The 10,023-nt window shown below is 41.6% G+C and overlaps 1 long non-coding RNA gene across 1 annotated transcript in view; it reads left to right on the plus strand.

Annotated features, from left to right (window-relative positions):
• LOC107978047 overlaps positions 1 to 5,806 on the plus strand; it is a 30,929-nt gene extending 25,123 nt beyond the window's left edge. Inside the window, exon 3 of the long non-coding RNA XR_003479832.2 lies at positions 5,660 to 5,806. This is a non-coding gene — a long non-coding RNA (uncharacterized LOC107978047). The remainder of the gene's footprint in view (positions 1 to 5,659) is intronic.
• Positions 5,807 to 10,023: the final 4,217 nt, after the last annotated feature.

The following is a 10,023-nucleotide window of genomic DNA, read 5'->3' on the forward strand; positions in this document are numbered from 1 at the left end:
CTGAAAAGGCTTTTTATAAGGTCTGTGGAGTTTCTGCATGCTGTTTCATATGTTTTAGTGCTGCTGATTTTCAGTTTTGCATGTGTTTTATTTTATTCCCCTAATAGTCTTAAAAGTAGGACAAGAGTTATTTAAAGGGGAAAAGAGATTATTATTTCAGTTTAGGAGTCCCAGTAGGATGGAGGGAACTTGGAGAGTGTAAAGAGTTCTCGATTCCTATTAAGTGTGACTCAAAAGCCACCCTTGGTTTTACACCCTCTCTACCTGTAGCTTGCTTTCTCTCTAGCATTCTTTTTCAGACTTGCACAGCCGCTAATCCTCATAAAGCAGAAGCCACACATGAAATTTAAATTCCAACACATTTGCTGAAATTCCTGCAGGACACTATCGCCCCTCACCCCCACCCCACCCCCGCCCGTGACCATATTAAATTGACTACATGGAATAGAGTCAAGCTTTTTTCCTCCAACATTCACATCTGGAAGGACTCCAAGATTTAACAAAGAAATGCACAGAGAATCAGGTATGATCAGATGTGGACTACCTGGACTATGCTTTTATGGCCTTTACAAGTAACACTTCATAGAGGAGAAACATTGCATACATAAAGAGAGGACCTCTAACTACCCCACATTTACAATCTATTGGAGTTTAGTAAATGTCAAAGCATGCAAGATGTGTATATCTACACAAGTGAAGAATTCCAGAGACTCCTTGAGAAGGGTCAGGCTTTATATTTGTTATGCATAATGGTCCAGGTGCTACAGGGTTTTGCTCCCTTAGTCCTTTATTACCAAGCATTGGGAGAGAAAGACAAAGGTTTATGAATAGAGTCTGCCTCATTCTATTCCACTAGAGACATCAGACCCTGAAATGTTAAGTTTGAAAAACATCAAGAGTCATGGATTTTACAATCTCTTCCTTGTAACCTTCAAAGACCTTATTGATTCACAAAAGAAAGCCCAGGTATGGGCAGACTCCAACTTAGATATGGGTGGGCTCCAATCCCACTGCCCACAGGGCAGGCTTAGTAATGTTGGTATTATCTGGGAATCTGTAAACATTTCATTTGGACATTGTTAACTGTGCTGGGAGATAAGTCCCCTGATTACAGGCAAAGCAAGAGAGAGGAGGATGACTTTAGTTGTGTTTTTGGTATTTAGTACAGTAGATGCATCCTAAGGCCTCAATTACCTGCTAACAACAGTATCTGTAACCACATAAGCTTGTGGTATCTAAAAAATTATTTATATACTATTTCTTTCATAATTCTCAATTTTCTATCTTAGATATTGGCAGAGGCTTTCTGTTTTCTTCCCAAGATCAAACATCTTCCCTTGTCATTGTAACAGAATCCTGGTTTTTTGTTTTGTTTGTTTATTTGTTATGTGACAGTATCTGGATACATAGTCCAGGCTGGTCTCAAACTTGCTGTGTATAGGAAGATGACCTTGAACTTCTGAGTCTCCTGCCTCTACCTCTCAAGTGCTGGAATTACAGACATATACCTATTTTATTCAGTGCTGGGAACTGAACCTGGGGCTTGCTTTGTGCACAGTTGAACCATGACTTCAGCCCTATGACTCTGACTTTACTTAAAGTGACTGTGCTCCCTGAAGTAGCACATATGACAACATTCTGTGAAGTAATCAAGTTACCAGGCTCTGACATCTGTGCAATAAAAACAGTTACAATGTGCTTTAGCAGGGTGAGCCCACATAGAGATAGGTGGTTACCCCCACTTCTACCTGTACCCACCAAGCCATCTCCCCAGCCCTAAGTCTATGCTTTCATTGAGGAGACATGCCCTTTGCATTTAAGCCATCTATGTTGTCCACGTTATCGGTGTTTGTGTTTCCCAGACAACAAGTCTTTTCCTTCATCCCCGCTGTAAACAAAGATTAATCGTGTGTCTCTTTTCACTCACAGTCGGAGGCCTTTAAAGATAACTTCTTATTTTCAACATTGACTGAAAGTTAAAATTTCCTCTTCCATGTCACATTTGTCAAGGGCATTTGGCATTTAAATTTATCAACAGCTCATTTAGCAGTAGTCAGAATTTCTAACTGATGTAGGGACCTTCTCTCTCTCTTCCTCTCCCCCCATCTCTTTTTAGTGAGGGACATGTCTGTTTTCTCTTTGGCATTATACTGCAGACAACTATCTAATGAAAGTTCTTAGCTCTAAGGAATAGGTCCCATGAAAACCCAAGTTCTTCACTCTAAAATTGATAGAGTTTGAAACTGTGTCAAGTGTTCAGAATGATATTTCAGAGTGATTCTATTTAACATTGTTTTGTTTTGAGTCGGTATCTTTTTGTTGTTGTTGTTGTTTTAAGACAGGGTTTCTTTGTAGCTTTGGAGACTGTCTTGCAACTCATTCTGTAGACTAGGCTGGCCTTGAACTCACAGAGATCTACCTGTCTCTGCCTCCACTGGGATTAAAAGCTTGCGCCACCAACACCCGGCATGAGGTGCTATCATATATAGCCTGTGTTGACCTAAAACCCATTCTCTCTTGCTTTGGCCTAGCAAGTACTAGCATGGTCATGTCACCCGGCCTAGCTTCTAAATTCTTTCTACATTTTGATAGTAACGTGTACTGAGGTTTTGAAATCTTGAAATATCCATACTTCTAAAAGCCCTAAACATATTATCAGTAATAAAATAGAACATGTAGCAGGGACCCTTCTGACTTTCCAGTCATTGGGGCATAGGATAAACTGCTGCTAACCTCTTTTTTCCTTTATGCTAGTGACTAGAGCGAAAGTAGAATGCCAGTTTTCTTCCAGCCTCATTGGTTTTTCTCTCATCACAGAACACTTGCTTTTAATTATAAGAAAAATAAGTTAGGTATGTGCTGGCAGAAAAGAAGGAAAGACTCTAGATCTGCAATTGGCTTTTAGGAATCAATGATGCTCATTGCTTCACTTCTCTGAGTACATATGTATTCATTATAAGGAAGAAAGGATGGGGAAAATGTCAGTTGTTTGCATTTAGTCCTTAATGACTCTCCTTGCTGAAGCAGCCTGCCTTTCTCTGAAAGGAAGAAACTGATCCTTGGGAGGTAGTGGAGCATAACAAACAAACAGACAAAAAAACCAAAGTCTCTTTTATTTATATTTATATAATGTGCACTCACTTAAGTCAATACTATGTACTATTTTGCCCAAAAGTGCTTGTGGATAGAAAATATGCGATTCAGCATAGAGTTTGTATCTAATAGTATGGGGTAAAACAAATGAAATGTAGCATGGATAATACTCAAGTTAATAGGTTGTTCTCTGTTTCTGATGCTAGATGGGATGTTGTTGTTTTTATATCCTAAATCTTCTAAATAATTTCTAATATATTTTTCTAACTTTTGTCATATACTAGGCATAGTGTGCCGTACCTGCAATCCCAGCACTTGTGAGACTAGGGCAGAAGGATTTCGAGTTTGTGGCCAGCCTGAGCTAAATTGTGACATCCTATATAAGAGTTTTTAAACAAAAATGAGAAAAAGAGAAAGGTGTGGGAGGGGAGAAAGGCATACTTAGCCAAGACACTGACTTTGAAGATTCAAGCTGAAATTCTGCCTATGAGCAAGCCAGGAAGGATATTGCTGAATATATGTGAGGCTTAACATTAGTCCAATTTTCCTATTTCCTGACTTGATGATGAAGATGATGGATGGGGCTGGGAAGTCCTTCAAATCCTCTAGAGATGAGCCATTTGCATCAAGGAATGCTCACCCCTGTCCCTCTCCAATACAAAATCAATAGAAATCCTTCCCTGGGTTCTGTATCGGGTGGCTCCTGGCTGCTTTCTGCAGTCTGCCACACTCTCCCGTGCAGCATGGTCCTGCTGTCTTTGAAAGCTGTTTCTGTCCAAGAACAGAGTCAGATTTCTCATTAGTCTGTAAAGTAGCTGCTGGACTAGCTGTATTCTCAGCAGAAATTCCCGGCACTGAGTGAGTCATGCTTCAGATCCTGCTGAAGCCAGTCTGAGCGGTGTTCTGTGTTTATGGCCACAGGGAAAAAAAATCAAGAGCTTAACATTTGTAGTCAGGCTGCCTTTAGTTGCATCCACTGGACCTTTGGTGCCCGATCATCTGAGGTTTTGTTGGAGTTCTCTCGACTTTTAATTATAAGCCATTGAAATCCGCCTAAGAATTATGACTGAAGCCAGGAGCCTGGGGTTATAATATAACCAGAATTCCTGTGTTTTTCTGTGAAGGAGGCAAGGAAGTTAGAGCCACTCAATAAGCTGTGAATAAATCATGTCCCTGGCTCTGGCGCACAGGGACCCAGTACTTCCTCTGTTAGGCCCAGCTGATGGACCTCTATAAAAATCTTAGCAGGCACTTAGGTCTTAGCAAGTGCTCTGTTGGGATGAAATCATGGAGCACTGGAGGACAGCATCCCATCCCATCCCCATGGCAACTGTCAGTCTCATAGGAACATAGGCGATGTCTTGGGTTTGCAATTTCTCTGGGAATGCCCTCTGGGATAGAGAAGCCTTATTAAATTTCAAAGATTCAAGTACTAAGACTCAAGGGAGAATGTTTTCTCTTCTGATGTACTGGGTAGGGAAGCAAGCCATTTTTCTTACTGGAAAACAAGCCTTAGAGACTGGTAGGGGTTATTAGTGGGCATATTTTGCTTGAAACAATGGACTTCTCCACTTAAGAAGTGCTGTTCTATATTGGGATGGTTTATCTTGGATATTGAAGCCTTCTTTGACATTGTAAATATTCAAGCAGAGACCAGATGTCCCTTAGTCAAGGGGGATATGGAGGAAATGGACTGAGTGAAGCCTCGGGAGGGTGGGATTCTCCCATAATGCTTGCAGAGAATCCATTGGGATTTGTCTCTTTAGTATTCATGCATACACACCACACTCCAGGAAGACTACAGCATACAGAAGGGAAGATTGGAGAGCTGAAAGACAAGTTAGGAGGGATGATAATCAGAGGATGCAGGATGGGGGCTGTGTGTACTGTTTTTGATGTCATTGCTAGGTGCCAAGTCATCTCAGACTAACGACTCAAACACCCAAGGTTTCCCTATATGATGTAAAATGAAAGAATCAGCTAGATATTTTCAGGTTTCCTCATTCTACTCTCAGACTCCCAAACTGAGATGCTGCAGTGCATTTAGAGAATGACCTACAGAGCAGTGTCATTTGGAGTTTGTAGTTTCTGAATGTAAGCGTCAGTGACAGCACATCCCAGGTGGTGGCACATAACAGGCAGGATGCTGGACTTCTCACAAAACAGGCAGGATGTGGTGATGGCTCTGAAGTTGATTTGTTTGAGTTGTGTTTTCCCAATCAAAGAGAAATGATGAAAGAGGCACACCTGCCCATCTATCTTCTTGTACTCTCCTTTCCTAGTGTTCTCATCTTCAACCTAATGATTTCTAGAGAGGGATGAGGTACAGGTAAATAAAGAAAGCATGATAGTTAATGTTTACTGTCAACTTGAAAGTATTAAAAATCACTAGGAGGTTCAAGCCTACTTTGGGGTATGTCTGAGAAGGGGGTTCTAGTTGTACAAACTGAGGGAGAAAGACCTGGACACGGGTGGTGCCATCCCATGAGCCAGGTACTTGCATACAGTGGAAGCAGGAAAAGAGAAAGTGAGCTGAGCCCAAGTGTTCATCCTTTCTGCTCCCTAGTGCACTGAGATGTAAGCCCACAACTGCATGATTCCAAGCTCACATCCACAAGGATTCCCTGCAGTGCTGCCTCTCCAGCCACAACAGAATACACCCTAGACTGCAAGCCAGGATGAGTCTGTTCGCCCTCAAGTGTTCTACCACAGCAACAAGGTAACTCATTTAACAAAATCCTTTCCCACTTCTGTTTTAACATACACAAACACAACAAGACATGGGGCACTAAGAACGTGGGGTTCTTACTGTTAATTCTGGCATTGTCTTCTTGCATCTGCACAGTACCAAGTGCATGTTAACAAGAGAGAGTGCAAACTACTTAGACTAGACAGGTAAGTTCAGGGTTCATGGTAAGTGGTCAAACTCTCTGCTGTAGAGAGGTGAGAGTGCTTTCCATATTTTTCTGCAAAGAGCAAAGGACTTACACATTGAAAACAAATGACCGCCTGAAAAAGGAGCTACATTAAGGGACTAAGACATTTTTGCTAATGTCAGAAATCCCAGAAGATCTTTAGGTTCAGAGGAGGTCAAGCTCTGATCGCTTGGGTTGTATATAAAATTGACTGCATTTTTTATAAAAACTTATAATAAATAAACCAACAAGGAAATATAGAAAGCATATTTAATGGATGTAAGTTTTATATTTCTATTACCTTTAATACATCTTTTTTTGTTTTTTTTACTGAGTGTAATGATACATGTGTTGTCTAGAATGGAGAACTGGGCTAGTTTACTTCTGTCATTCATATTTTATAATTAGGAATGGCATGTAATATATGGACATTTGGAGTTTTTTTAAAGCCCATTTTAAGCCAAATAAAACCTTCAGTTACTACAGATTTGAGTTAAGTCAGCAGCTTGTGAGTTAAGGAGGAGGGAATCAATGTCAACTGCCATTTCTTAATTTAATAAAGATGAAGTGTTTCTCATTTGCAGTGATAATCTCTGGGATTTCCTGGTACTTGTATTTCATCTCAAAGAATTCCCAAACCCCCTACACAAATCAGCACTGCCCTTTCCACTTTCAGTGTGATTAGCTTTCAAAATTCAAATATCTTCTACTATAGGAAGATACAAATCACTAAGCAACAGGTACATACTATTGGTTGTAAGTTGAAAGCTAAAAAGGAATAGAACAAGCTTGCTATATCAGATAGAGTTTTTAAAAGGTAGCCATTCAAAATCTTTCCCCCTTTTAGCTACACAGCCTCATTGTGCTGGATAGTTTTATGTCAACCTGACACAAATTACAGTTTATGAGAGGAAGTAACCTCTATTGAGAAAATGCTTCCTTAAGATCAGGCTGTAGAGTATTTTCTTACTTAATAATTGATATGGGAGGACCTAGCCCACTGTGGGTGGGCCATCCCTGGCCTGGTGGTCCTGGGTTCTTTAAGAAAGTAGGCTGGACAAGCCATGAGGAACAAGCCAGTAAGCAGCACCTTCCATGGCCTCTGCATCAGCTCCTGCCTCCAGGTTCTTGTCCTGTTTGAGTTCCTGACCTGGCTTTTTTCAATGATAGACTACAATGGGAAGTGTAAGCCAAATAAACCCTTCCCCCCCCCCAACTTGCTTTTGGCCATGGTGTTTCACTGCAGCAATAGAAACCCTAAGTAAGACACTTGCTATAATCCTTCTCTTTAAGATCCTGTTTGGAGAACCCAACCTTCTCATCCTCTGGTACCTTTGTGGAAGGCCATTGCAGAGCTGGATGTCTTTTTCACCCCAATGCTCAAGAGCTGACCACCACCTTACTAATGGTGATTTCAGCAAGATAGACAGATTAAGAAGTTGAGCAAGCAGGCATTTGAACAGATGTTGAGAAGCCCCACTGTATAGCAAGGCTCAGAGAGCACACTAAATACACCCGCTTCCCATTGCAAACTGCCATCCAGTAGCACGCCTCTGGCTTCTGTTAGAGTAATCCTTTTATGGTCTATAAAATCTACCCTAAAATTAATTTCAGAGAAGATACAGTGGCTTCGCCCTCATCTGCTTCTCACTTGACCGCTCACTCAAAGCTGGCAGCCCCTGGGGAGAAGTGTCTGGAATGCTAGGACTCATATGCTCAGTTTCCTGGGGTTAGCAACAGTTGCTTTCTGGCATCTTCACTGCTGCCTTTACAACCTCCACATGGACCAGCACACGGTCCAAAAGTGACAAACATACCTCTCAATAAAAACCAAACTGGAAAAGCTCTAGATTCCCTGCTACCTGGAGAAAATTAACCTGTGTGCCTCTGTTAGTTGTCCAGTCTCTCTCAGCACTGTCCTGGTCTGCACTCATCGGATGGCTATGTAATCAGATGTCTTGAGGGATAGCTCCCTCATATACACTTCTTAAAAGTGGGTAGGAGAGATGCTGTCCTCTGTGTCTGTATGTGAGGAGAGCATGTGCTCCTGACCACAGGGGTGGCAGGTTACATGGAGGAGGGAGCAGGAAGAAGGAATATTCACCACCTTGTGCCTTGGGGAGAAGAGACCAAGGGCTGTGCCTTGGGTGACTTAGAGAACAAGGCCCAGTGAAGGGCCAGAATGCTTTGGTGTGGTTAACCTCAGGAAACCAGAAAATCCTAAAACAGCCCAAGCAAAGAGAAGGAAAGTGACACCCAGGTGCTTCCCAGCATGACTGGGCTTTCTATTCCTTAGAGCAACATTCCCTACAGTCCCCTTGGCACTGCTTCCTAATCAAGCCTGTTACAAATTTTAGGCCCTAAAGCCTCAAAACCAAGCTATAATCCCTATGATTCTTTGGCACAGGAGGACAGGCTCAGGCTTTTTATTCTAAGACTCTATTTTCTGGCTTTTGCTGGCTTGCGAATTATCCATGAAATATTGGGACCATATTTTTGATCATTTGTGTTTCTCTCTAAATATCTGGGGCTAACACAGCAGAAATAGCTCTTGGGAGCAGGGATCATTTGATGCACCAAAGCCTAGAGAATGGAGAATGTCTTTTGATTGAAGTTACTAAGACAACGTCTCTGAAAGCTGCAGTTCTCTGGAGCTTCTGTATTCTTAGACTGGTATAAAACCAAATTTTTGTTCCATATGTAAAGAGCAAATAAATATTCTTCAAGGTGTAGCATTGTAATTTTGTGGGTCAGAGCCCCTATTTATCGTTCCCACCCTCAATGCTTGTTTTCCTCTCAGAGCTCCTGCTGTGTGAACACACATTTACAAATACTTGTCAGTTAGCACATATTTGCTGTTACAAATAGGCATTAACTCAGCTTGGCTAAAGTGGAAGGAGTAGCATGGGTCTGGAAATTCACAGGATTGTGCAAGCATTAGAAGGGGCTTCAGACAGAGCACCAGGCTACACTGCCTATAGGACCTCCTCACTGGTCCAGCAGAAAGGAAACCCATCCCTGCTACATTGAGACAGATGGTCCTGGGGAAGCTACAGAGTTAATGCCTATTCACAGAGCTGGGATTCAACATTTGGGGAGCTTTTGCTACTGCCTCTAGCTCATTCTCAGGCCTACCCGTTTATTGCCTGGACATGAGAAGGCCAGTCCCTTTAAGCTAGCTTGCTGGCATCATTAAGTGTAGCAGCAAGCAGCTGGCTCCTGTCTCACCCCTGCCAAATCTGAGAGCATGAGATTTTCTCAAGTCTCAAGCAGTACTCCTTTTTTCCTGCTTCTGAAACACTGTCTGACTGAGTAGCCCAGGCTGGCCTTGAATTCTTGAACTTGCTGCTTCAGCCTCTTGTGCTGAGTACTGCTGATAGTGTTTGTGATTACTGGAATGTATCCCCAAGCCTGACTAAAGTGGGCTTCACTGGGATAGTCTCCTTCACAGTATTTATAACGCCACTTGAAGGCATCTAAGAAAAGTAGGTTTTTACCTTCCTGTTGTTTAGCACAGGGAAACACAAGAAAGAAGTGAGTAGTCGATGACTATTATTTACCATGGCAACCATGAATGTGTTACTATCAGTTTTTGTTTTGTTCCTTACTCTCAATTTTTTTTAAATAAAAATTGCTCTGGAACCAAAGATTATTGTTCAGTGGTCGTCTGACTTCTTTGTAGTTCCCAGAAGAACATATGGTCTGTAATTATAGATCAATTTCCTGATCATTAACCAAGATAGTGGATGGCCTTTCTTCCTTAACAGAGTTCTGACAGTAACTTGAGGCAAACATTCAGAACATTTATAATCACTGTGCAAAGAGTAATGGAAAAAGGAGTTAAAGGCAGATCGTGCCCACTCCAATATGTACTGACTCTAAGGCATGACTACTTCAAGAAGAACACATTGATCTGAGTTCTTTCTATGTTTTATCTTTTTACTAAAAGCTGACTTGTGGAAAAAAATCTGAGCACTTCAGCATTATAATGAGTATAATTATAGCTTATCTAAAC

Source organism: Cricetulus griseus, assembly GCF_003668045.3.
Source record: "Cricetulus griseus strain 17A/GY chromosome 1 unlocalized genomic scaffold, alternate assembly CriGri-PICRH-1.0 chr1_1, whole genome shotgun sequence".
In the NCBI taxonomy this organism is placed as follows: Eukaryota; Metazoa; Chordata; class Mammalia; order Rodentia; family Cricetidae; genus Cricetulus; species Cricetulus griseus.